Below are 9,044 nucleotides of genomic sequence, written 5' to 3' on the forward strand. Positions count from 1 at the left end.
ACAGCAGCCAACATGCTGCTCAGGGAGAGGAGGCAAAAAGCAGAAGCAACAGGTGAGGCTGACGGCTCATACAGAGATGGGAGCTGAACTGTATGTGTGTGTCTGTTTCACTGATGTTTAGCTGTCACAAAGTACTGGTGGTATTATTTTAATTCTATATTCTATGATTTAACATTTTCTCCGGTTTCCTCCCAGTCCAAAAACATGCAGATATGGGGATTGGGTAAATTGGACTGGAGATGGTTGTTTGTCTCTATGTGTCTCTGGGATGGACTGGTGATCTGTCCAGGGTGTGACCCCGCCTATCTTCCTATGTGAGGGCGATAGGGCGATATGCAATACCCCCCCCCCCCCACGTGTGCAGGATAAAGCGGTAGAAAATGTATGGATGGATGAATTTAACATCTAAAGCCTAGTCTCGCCGTCATATCTTTCCTGCACCTCATCATTTTTTTCCAACAGAAGTCAAGAAAAACATTTCAAGTTAATTATTTGACTGTTTAACCAAAAGGCACAACCTGTAGCACAACTGTATACTACACTGCATATCTGACCTCATGATTTATTGTGATATATTTGGATAGGATTTTCCCCAAAAAAACAGTATATTTCTAAAATGACTCTCATAGTAAAACAATGTTTTATATGTATATGTATATGTATATGTATATGTATATGTATATGTATATATGTATGTATATGTATATGTATATATATATGTATATATATGTATGTATATATATATGTATGTATATATGTGTGTATATATATATATATATATGTATGTATATGTGCGTGTATATGTGTGTGCGTGTATATATATATATATATATATATATATATATATTATATAAATGTGTGTGGGTATATATATATACATATATATATAGTGAGAGAGAGAGAGAGAGAGAGAGAGAGAGGCTTAAATACAACACAAAACCAATTTCAAGAGAGAATATTTTTATGTCCATTTGGTGTTTCAAAGCATCAATACAGAATCATATCATGAAATATCCCAATATTTTTGTTTAGCGATATTTTCTTACACCACTACTGGATGTTACAGCAGATTATATACAAGCACAATTACTTTGACACATCCTTGTGTTTTACACTGTTGGTTGGTCACAACTGATTTAATAAGTGATTGATCAGTCACATTTCCTCATGGACTCTGCCATTTATGCCCAGTGATTATTATTATTATTAGATCTTTGTGAGCAAACGTGGAGCTGGCAGATAAGACACTGCTGTGTGGGATGTGTGTGTGTGTGACAGAAATTTCAGAGAGCATAATCTCATAGGCATTTTTGTGTGTTTGTGAAGCACAGACACTCACTCACGCCGACGACGTCGAGCTACACACGAGATAAAAGAAACAGCGACAATGCAGTACAGTGGGGCTGTGAAACATTAATACCCTCCACTCACGGCAAGCTGTCGATTTATCTCCCCGCTACATGCGGTGGAAACATAGACATAGTCCACTTCATCTGGGCCTCTGACACATTCATGGCAACGGATTAAACACGCCACTCAACACAACTGTGCACAGTTAATATCTGGGCTGCTTGGAAGCTTAAGACTCTCTATTTTGAGATATTTCCATCCTCCGCAAGCCAAAGAGTTCCTTGCTGACTCAGCGGTAAAGCTCAGGGAGACAAAGCGGAGGATGCTGAGAAGACTGGAGCAGTCGGGCAGGTGGTGAACTGCGGCTGTTTTGACTGGCCCACCTGCTTTATATAATAAATGGGCCCTACATAACTTTCTACCAGAGGTGATTCTAGAGCCTGTAGGGGCCCTAAGCAAACATTCCCAGGGGGCCCTTCCAACCAGTGTTCATCACCATTATGTTATAAATAATCTGACACCAACGAAAAATGTATGATTTCAAAATGTTTTTTTTTTTTCGAAATGAATGAAATAACATGGAAAAACTAGGTAATTTAAGTAATTAAAAAGTATGTGAAAATATAAATGTAAAGAACAATAAAATACTGTAAATAGCTTTTAAAAAACTATATAAACTTAGTTAAAAAAATACATTACACTGTAAAGAACCCACATTGTGAAGCAATATAAATATATAGAACAATAAAATACTGTAAATAACTGAAAAAAACATATATAAACTGAGTAAAAAAGATATGTATTACACTGTAAATAATCCTCTTCATTTTCCAACTTACTGAACGATAACTTCACACAGGTTAACGTGAGGTGGGGCCCCTGTAGGGAGGTTTCCTACTGAGATGTCATTGCAAATCACCCATTGTTTTATAAGGGGGACTAGGATGCGCCTGGTCACTGCACATTTCATTAAAAAGTGTCGGGGGGCCCCCTATCAGCTCGGGGCCCCAAGCAGTTGCCTGTTCACAAGCTGCGCCTCTGCTTTCTACATACAGTAGATCTTTAGTTATCCTAGATGGTGCTACGATGAGGATTAAACTGAGCTAAATTCAGCTTTAGTGTAAAACTCCCCCAAAAAGAATGGAATAACGGGGACCCTGCATTTAACATACTGTCTTAGTGACATGATAACCTAACCCTGAAACATCTGTCTTTACATAGCCACAATAGTGGCCTCGATAACACCAGACTGCATCTGAATCGCATTTGAGATTATACACAATACTATATACTATATATATACTATTTTATGACGATACTTGGACTCTCTGTGCCCCCCATGGCCCTCAGTCTTAGAACTGTCCTACATCTACCACTGTAGGACACAAACGATTTCTGATGCCATTGCTAATATCACGTCACTTTAGAATAAGATTGAGCATGAGCACGAATGGTAATTCTTTCTAGTTTCAAACTCTATGCGTAAAAGTTTCAGATGCACATGAATCCTAATTTTTTGAGTGGATGTGGGCTTTAAGACCTCCGTGATGATGCACAGTTCATGAGTTGTCAGAATATGCCACTGTAGACATGTTATGCGTTATGCAGTGTTTTTTTTTTTTGAAGTAATTCTGCTGTAATCTGCAAACTCAGTGGAGTGAGGGCATGGCTGAATGACACTTGACCTCCTTCATTTTCTGTTACACAGATTTTTGATTATCAGGTGAGATGATTTTAAAGACGGCTCAGATCCAAGGAGAACTGAGACGATGCCTGACATCTGAACAGTGAGGCATCATCGCAGATTTTGGCAAACAGCGTGTCTGATACATATAGTTAGGAAGTCTTGAGATGGTGTATTAGGTCCAGAATTGGTCTTGGGAACCTTGATGATGCCTAGTTTGTGTCTTGTCGTAAATTCTGGCTGTTAATACTGAAAACCAGGTCTGGTGATAGGATTATGTGAGTAATTAAACCCAAAGTTGGCTGAACATTTTTCAGATCTCTCACATTTTCTATAATCACAGTTTTCAAAAAAAAAAGGCCAAGAACCAGCACACAGCAGAAAGAGGCGCTGCACTTCTACTGTATTAATTCATCATGCAGATGAGAGTGAGACTGAAGGAAAGCTGCAGATATTACAGTGGCTGCACGCCACTGAGGAATAATCTCCCCTCAGCAGAGATTCAGCATTCTGCTGGATTCAACATGTGGAGCATTTTCTGAACTGTGCCCGTTCAATTAATTTCCAAAACAGTAGCAAATGTGCCCGTCAAATTCAGCAGTGGTGTAGCAGCCGTGCAGGGGACGGGTGGGGGTTTGACCATGACAAGGATGGGGGAGGGGCGGTTGTGTAGCAGAGGCAGGGATTGTGTCATTCAATAATTGAATAAATTGAGAATTGAATTAAATTAAATTGTATAAATCAGGATTCTGGGCATTTCTAATTGCTGTGAACTGCAGCTACTTGCCCAAGGCTATGGCTGATGTTTGAGATGGGGGCTGGGTGGAGGAGAGACTATGATCGTTTCCCCATGGGAGAAATTATCCTGCAGTTTTTCTTCTTTTATAGACATCAAAACAGCTATAGACAAAAAACAAAAAAAAACACAACAAACTACTTGCCGCTGTTATTCATTGACAGCAACACAAATGAGGGTCAACAGCAAAACTCATCCCAAAGGCTTTTGAAATGTACCTCATGCTTTTGCATTAGAAAATGAAAATGTTAAGAAAATGTTGCTACACTCTTAAAAAAAAAGGAAATAAAAGTGCTAAGTAAAACCATTCGGCTCGGTTCTTCGGCTTGTCCTCATAGGAGAACCCTTTTTAGTTCGAGTTGGAACTTTTTATAAAGGTTTCACCTGGAATCTTTATTACCAAGGTTACCAAGAACCCTTTATTCAGGAAAGGGGTTTTTAAAGGGTTCTCTGGATCAAAATGGTTCTTACTGGAACCATTAGTGTTACCAAGAACCCTTGAAAAACCCTTTGCTGAATAAAGGGTTTTTCAGAAGCAAAAGGTTCCAGGTAGAACCTCAGCCCTTGTAGAAGAACCCTTTTGGAACCCTTATTTCTAAGAGTGTACAACAGCTGTAGTGGAGTTTAGTCAAATAAAACAATTGTACTTCCTTTTGCAATGATGCATCTGCCAATTAAAACACTTCTTGCACTCATTGGAACAGAAAATTTGTTCTTGCTCATTTCTCGATCATTTTTGCCCACTCAATCGGAATTAAACAAGAAAATGTACAATAATCTAATGCTCATCATGCGCTTAATTCCTGGCAGATGGCAGCACATGGCAGGTGAAGGGGAAATGGATAATGAAAAGTAATTTAGCGCGTGATCTCTAAATAAGTCCTGGGACCACCTCTCTGAGTGATGGTATATTTCTGAAGTGCCGAGCTAAGCTTGAGGTTAATCTAGCAGCAGCCGGGGGGGAAACTAGCAAAATAAATTGTTAAGTGATTCTAATTAAAGAGAGATTCGCTGAGGGAGGTTTTACCAGAGATGTTGGGAGAGAAGAACAAAGCTCTTCATAATAAATCCTCAATAGAAACGTTTGACATTCACCTCCCACCCCAGTTAGCCAATGCTATTCTTTTAATAAGTTCTTACTGGTGACTTTAATGGTGTCAGTGAGTCAACATGAACCCTGCAGTACACAGGTATGCGGGTTATTTGTAGCGCTGCTCTTTTCGTTTAATAAACAGACCGCTTCAGTTCAACTGCAGGCGTGCAAACGTTGCTAAAGGAGCTATTGGTGCAGACTGGTAAATAGTGCCTGGACTCTGCTGCCGTGTCACGAAAAACTGCGATACTTTAGAGACTCATTTTAACAATCAGGAGTCACGTAAACAGGACGTCACACATGTATTTTTCCAGTCAGTCACCATGGAAACGGGTCATGCGCCCAGCACTAGTTATTTTGTATAATTTCTACCTGTGCTTTTCCTGCTGTGACCAGTAAAAAATGTCTAAAAAAGCGCATTTGTGTTGTTGCAGTGAGACAAGTATAACAATGTGAAAACACAACACAAAGTAGTGAAACCACTCACCATGATAAATGTATGAACATTAGACATATTTGGCTCTATTTCATTATGCAATTTTGGTTGTATAATGACAATAAAGATCCTTTTCTTTTCCTTTACAGAGGCTGCCATCTTTCACCTCCATTACTGCCTTTGTTAAAGGAAGGAGCGGAGGAGAATGCGCTGAACCTTTAATCTTCAATACGGAGGTAAAGTACCAAACATTTAAGACAAGAGTGGTTTGGTTGGTTGTTCTCTGTTAGATAAGTTGCCTGATCTTAATCTGCTGCAGTGTGACAAAAGTGACAAAACCTAAAACTCAGTAACACCTCAGTCCATCCTGGTTTTTATGATGCAACGTCTGCAACCTGATCTATATGAGATATTGTATAGCAAGACAACACTTACACATCATGTATACTTTGCAAGTTTAGCCCTTTAACAACGAACGTATCACAGACGACACTTATGTGCAAGCGCACTTTGCATGACCGTAATACAGTTTGTGCTATTGGAAACAACGATTTTTGATTGTTTTATCTTTGTAAATGTGAATATTTTCTTTGTTTCTTTGCTCCACATAACAAAGTAATGACAAACACTGATCGACGTTTTTTTTTTTTTAATTTTCTGACATTTTATGGACCGAACAATTACTCGATTAATCAAGAAAATAACCGACAGATTAATCGGTTGCGAAAATAATCATTAGTTGCAGCTCTAAATGAGTTATTTCTGTATAATTTTTATAACTATATTAAATTTGCATCATAAATACGTTTATATAGTCAACTTGTTGTTGTCCCATATCAAAATAATCACTTTTAATGTGAAATTACGTGAAATATCATCATAAATATTATTTATATGTCTATATGTCTGCTCAAGAGGAAATGTTCCCTCTGTTTCAGCCAGGAACACATCAGTGAGTTTTGCCTGAGATCGAGTGTCTGTATTTTTTTTATCTTTTTTACAGAATGAACAGTTTGACAGTCCTGAATGCTGAGATCATAATCCGACAGATTTCTCACACACTGGTGGATTTATCACTGCCAGAAAGAAAGAAGAAAAAACAGGTTTTACATAATATTAACTTCAGTTACTTCTGAAAAGAAGTGGACATTTCCTTTAATATCATCCAGGCAAACTGTGGTTGTTCTTTTTTTTCTCCCTCACGCATTTCTATAACTGTCCCCTGTTTTGTAGACACATCAGTACTTTTACTTTTTTTAACAATACATCGTAGCAGACTGTCTTTCACAGTATAACAGTGCAGTGTCATCATTCACTGAGTGAGGATTTCTGTGATTTTGGCTTATTATAATATGACAGTCATCTATTTTGTGTGTCTTTGGGCCATCAGTTAACTGGATCCCTCCCTGCCTCCCTCAGCGGAGATGGTCAGATTTAATCTGATAAACTCTTGCTGCAACAGCTGTCACTGAGGTCGGCCTGTCTATGACCCAATCCCCCCTACATGCTCCCTCTCTCCTCTCTGTCATCCTCTGCATCATGCTTTTCTGTCTCGTCTTTTTTCTGTATCCTCTTGCAGCATATTGTTGTGCATGTGAGTTCACTTAACGATATAAAGCATTTCAGAATGGAAATATTGAAAGACTGATGTTATATACTTAGCCAAAATCTTTCTAGCACTCTTTAATATATAAATCCATGTTGAATGAATGACTTTCTTTATTCCGGTTACATTCATATAAAAAGTAAAGATAAAGTGAGATCATTTAACACAATAATGCCAATAACAGAAAAAGGACTAGGCTGAAACACGTGACTTGTTGTTGCCTTATATCATGTTCAAGGAAAAGGAAAAACCAAGACAATCAGAAATGTAGAGAAAATACATAAAACAATGCACACAAAAATTACTTCAACTTCACATTGTAAGCTGTAATTATTTTACATTTCAAACTTTGTTTGAACCCCAAAAGAATTTTACACCATTACATTTTATCATTGAGTTTGTTCCCTAACGTTATCCCCAAAACTGACACACGTCTACATTTAATATTTGTTCTTCCTTTGAAAGTTTCAAACATAAATAATCCTTGTAAATCATAATCCCCTTCTCTTAATTTAAAGAATGTCTGAATGCAAACAGGGAGAGTTTTACTCACCACACCAAAAATGATCTCTTGTGTTATAATTTTTAACATAAAAGATTGTATAAAAAACTGATTCGTGGATTCCAGATATCCAGCTCTATTTATTATTCTAATTGCTCTTTTCTGAAGTTTAATTATAGGATGTGTGTATATTGGAGGTTATATGTTCTTTGTTTGATCAAGAGAGAGACTCCTGGTGGCAGAAATGATATACTGTGTGTTTAATGTTCTACACACACCATTAAGTCAAAGAAGAGCTCATGTACCAAACATGATCCATCTTTGTCACTAATCCAGCCACTGAGGATCTGGCACATAGATTTTTGTATGGCATAATGAGCAGATGTTTTGACAGAGATTGAATTAGTACCAGTGGGCTGCAGAGTATTCCGTGTTCTGCTGGAGAAAACACTTTGGCAGCTGATGAACACATTTTGTTGTTGTTGTTGTAGAGAATGAACCTTTGACCTTTTCATTACCACAGAGAGTCAGTGGTTCAGCTCGTAAACGAGCTTTGATTCTCTCTGCCATGATGTGGCTGCTGCAAGACGGCTGAGGATTTCTTCTGCAACACTTTTCACGAAACACACTGACGACGTGTTTGACACAGCGTCAGTTGCTTTGAAGCCCATCCGTCATGCACCCCTTTATCCTCCACAGGAGGGTCACAGGGGTTTGCTGTGCCTATCTCAGCTGACGTAGGGCGATAGGTGGGGTACACCCTGGACAGCTCGCCAGTCCATCGCAGATTTTAGCAACATATAGAGACAAAGAACCATCCACTCTCACACCTACGGTCAATTTACAGTGACCAATTCACCTTATCCCCAAATCTGCATGTTTTTGGACTGTGGGGGGAAGCCAGAGAACCTGGAGAAAACCCACGCACACACGGGGAGAACATGCAAACTCCATGCTAACCACTATACCAACCGTGTCTGCTTAGAAGCCAACTCAAATAAAAACTACAGTAAACTACAGTGAGTTATGGTGTGTTTCCAACATTTAGCAAAGTAGTGTATAAAATCTGGGCCACACGGCACACAGCAAGAAGACCCAGGTTCGAGCCCAAGTTGGAACAAGGTCCTTTCTGCATGGAGTTTGCATGTTCTCCCCGTGTGTGTGGTTTTTCTCCAGGTTCTCCGGCTTCCTCCCACAGTCCAAAAACATGCAGATTTGGGGATTAGGTGAATTGGTCACTCTAAATTGACCTAGGTGTGAGAGTGTGAGTGAATGGTTGTTTGTCTCTATATGTGGCCCTGCGAACTGTCCAGGGTGTACTCAGCCTATCACCCTATGTCAGGCGAGATAGACGCAGCAACCCCTGCGACCCTCTGGTGGAGGATAAAGCGGTAGATGATGGATGGATGTCTAAAATCTCAATATTTAACAGAGGAGTCTGGTGTATTTAGCGACAGCACTGCTGATTGCGATCGCTACCGGCGAGCTGCATCACAAACCCTGCCGCTGTATTTCTGACCAGTGACTGTGTCAGACGGAGTCATGGAGGAAGTTCTGAACAAATAGTTTTAACTGAT

Source organism: Microchirus variegatus (genome assembly GCF_963457635.1).
Source record: "Microchirus variegatus genome assembly, chromosome: 9".
Classification (NCBI taxonomy): Eukaryota; Metazoa; Chordata; class Actinopteri; order Pleuronectiformes; family Soleidae; genus Microchirus; species Microchirus variegatus.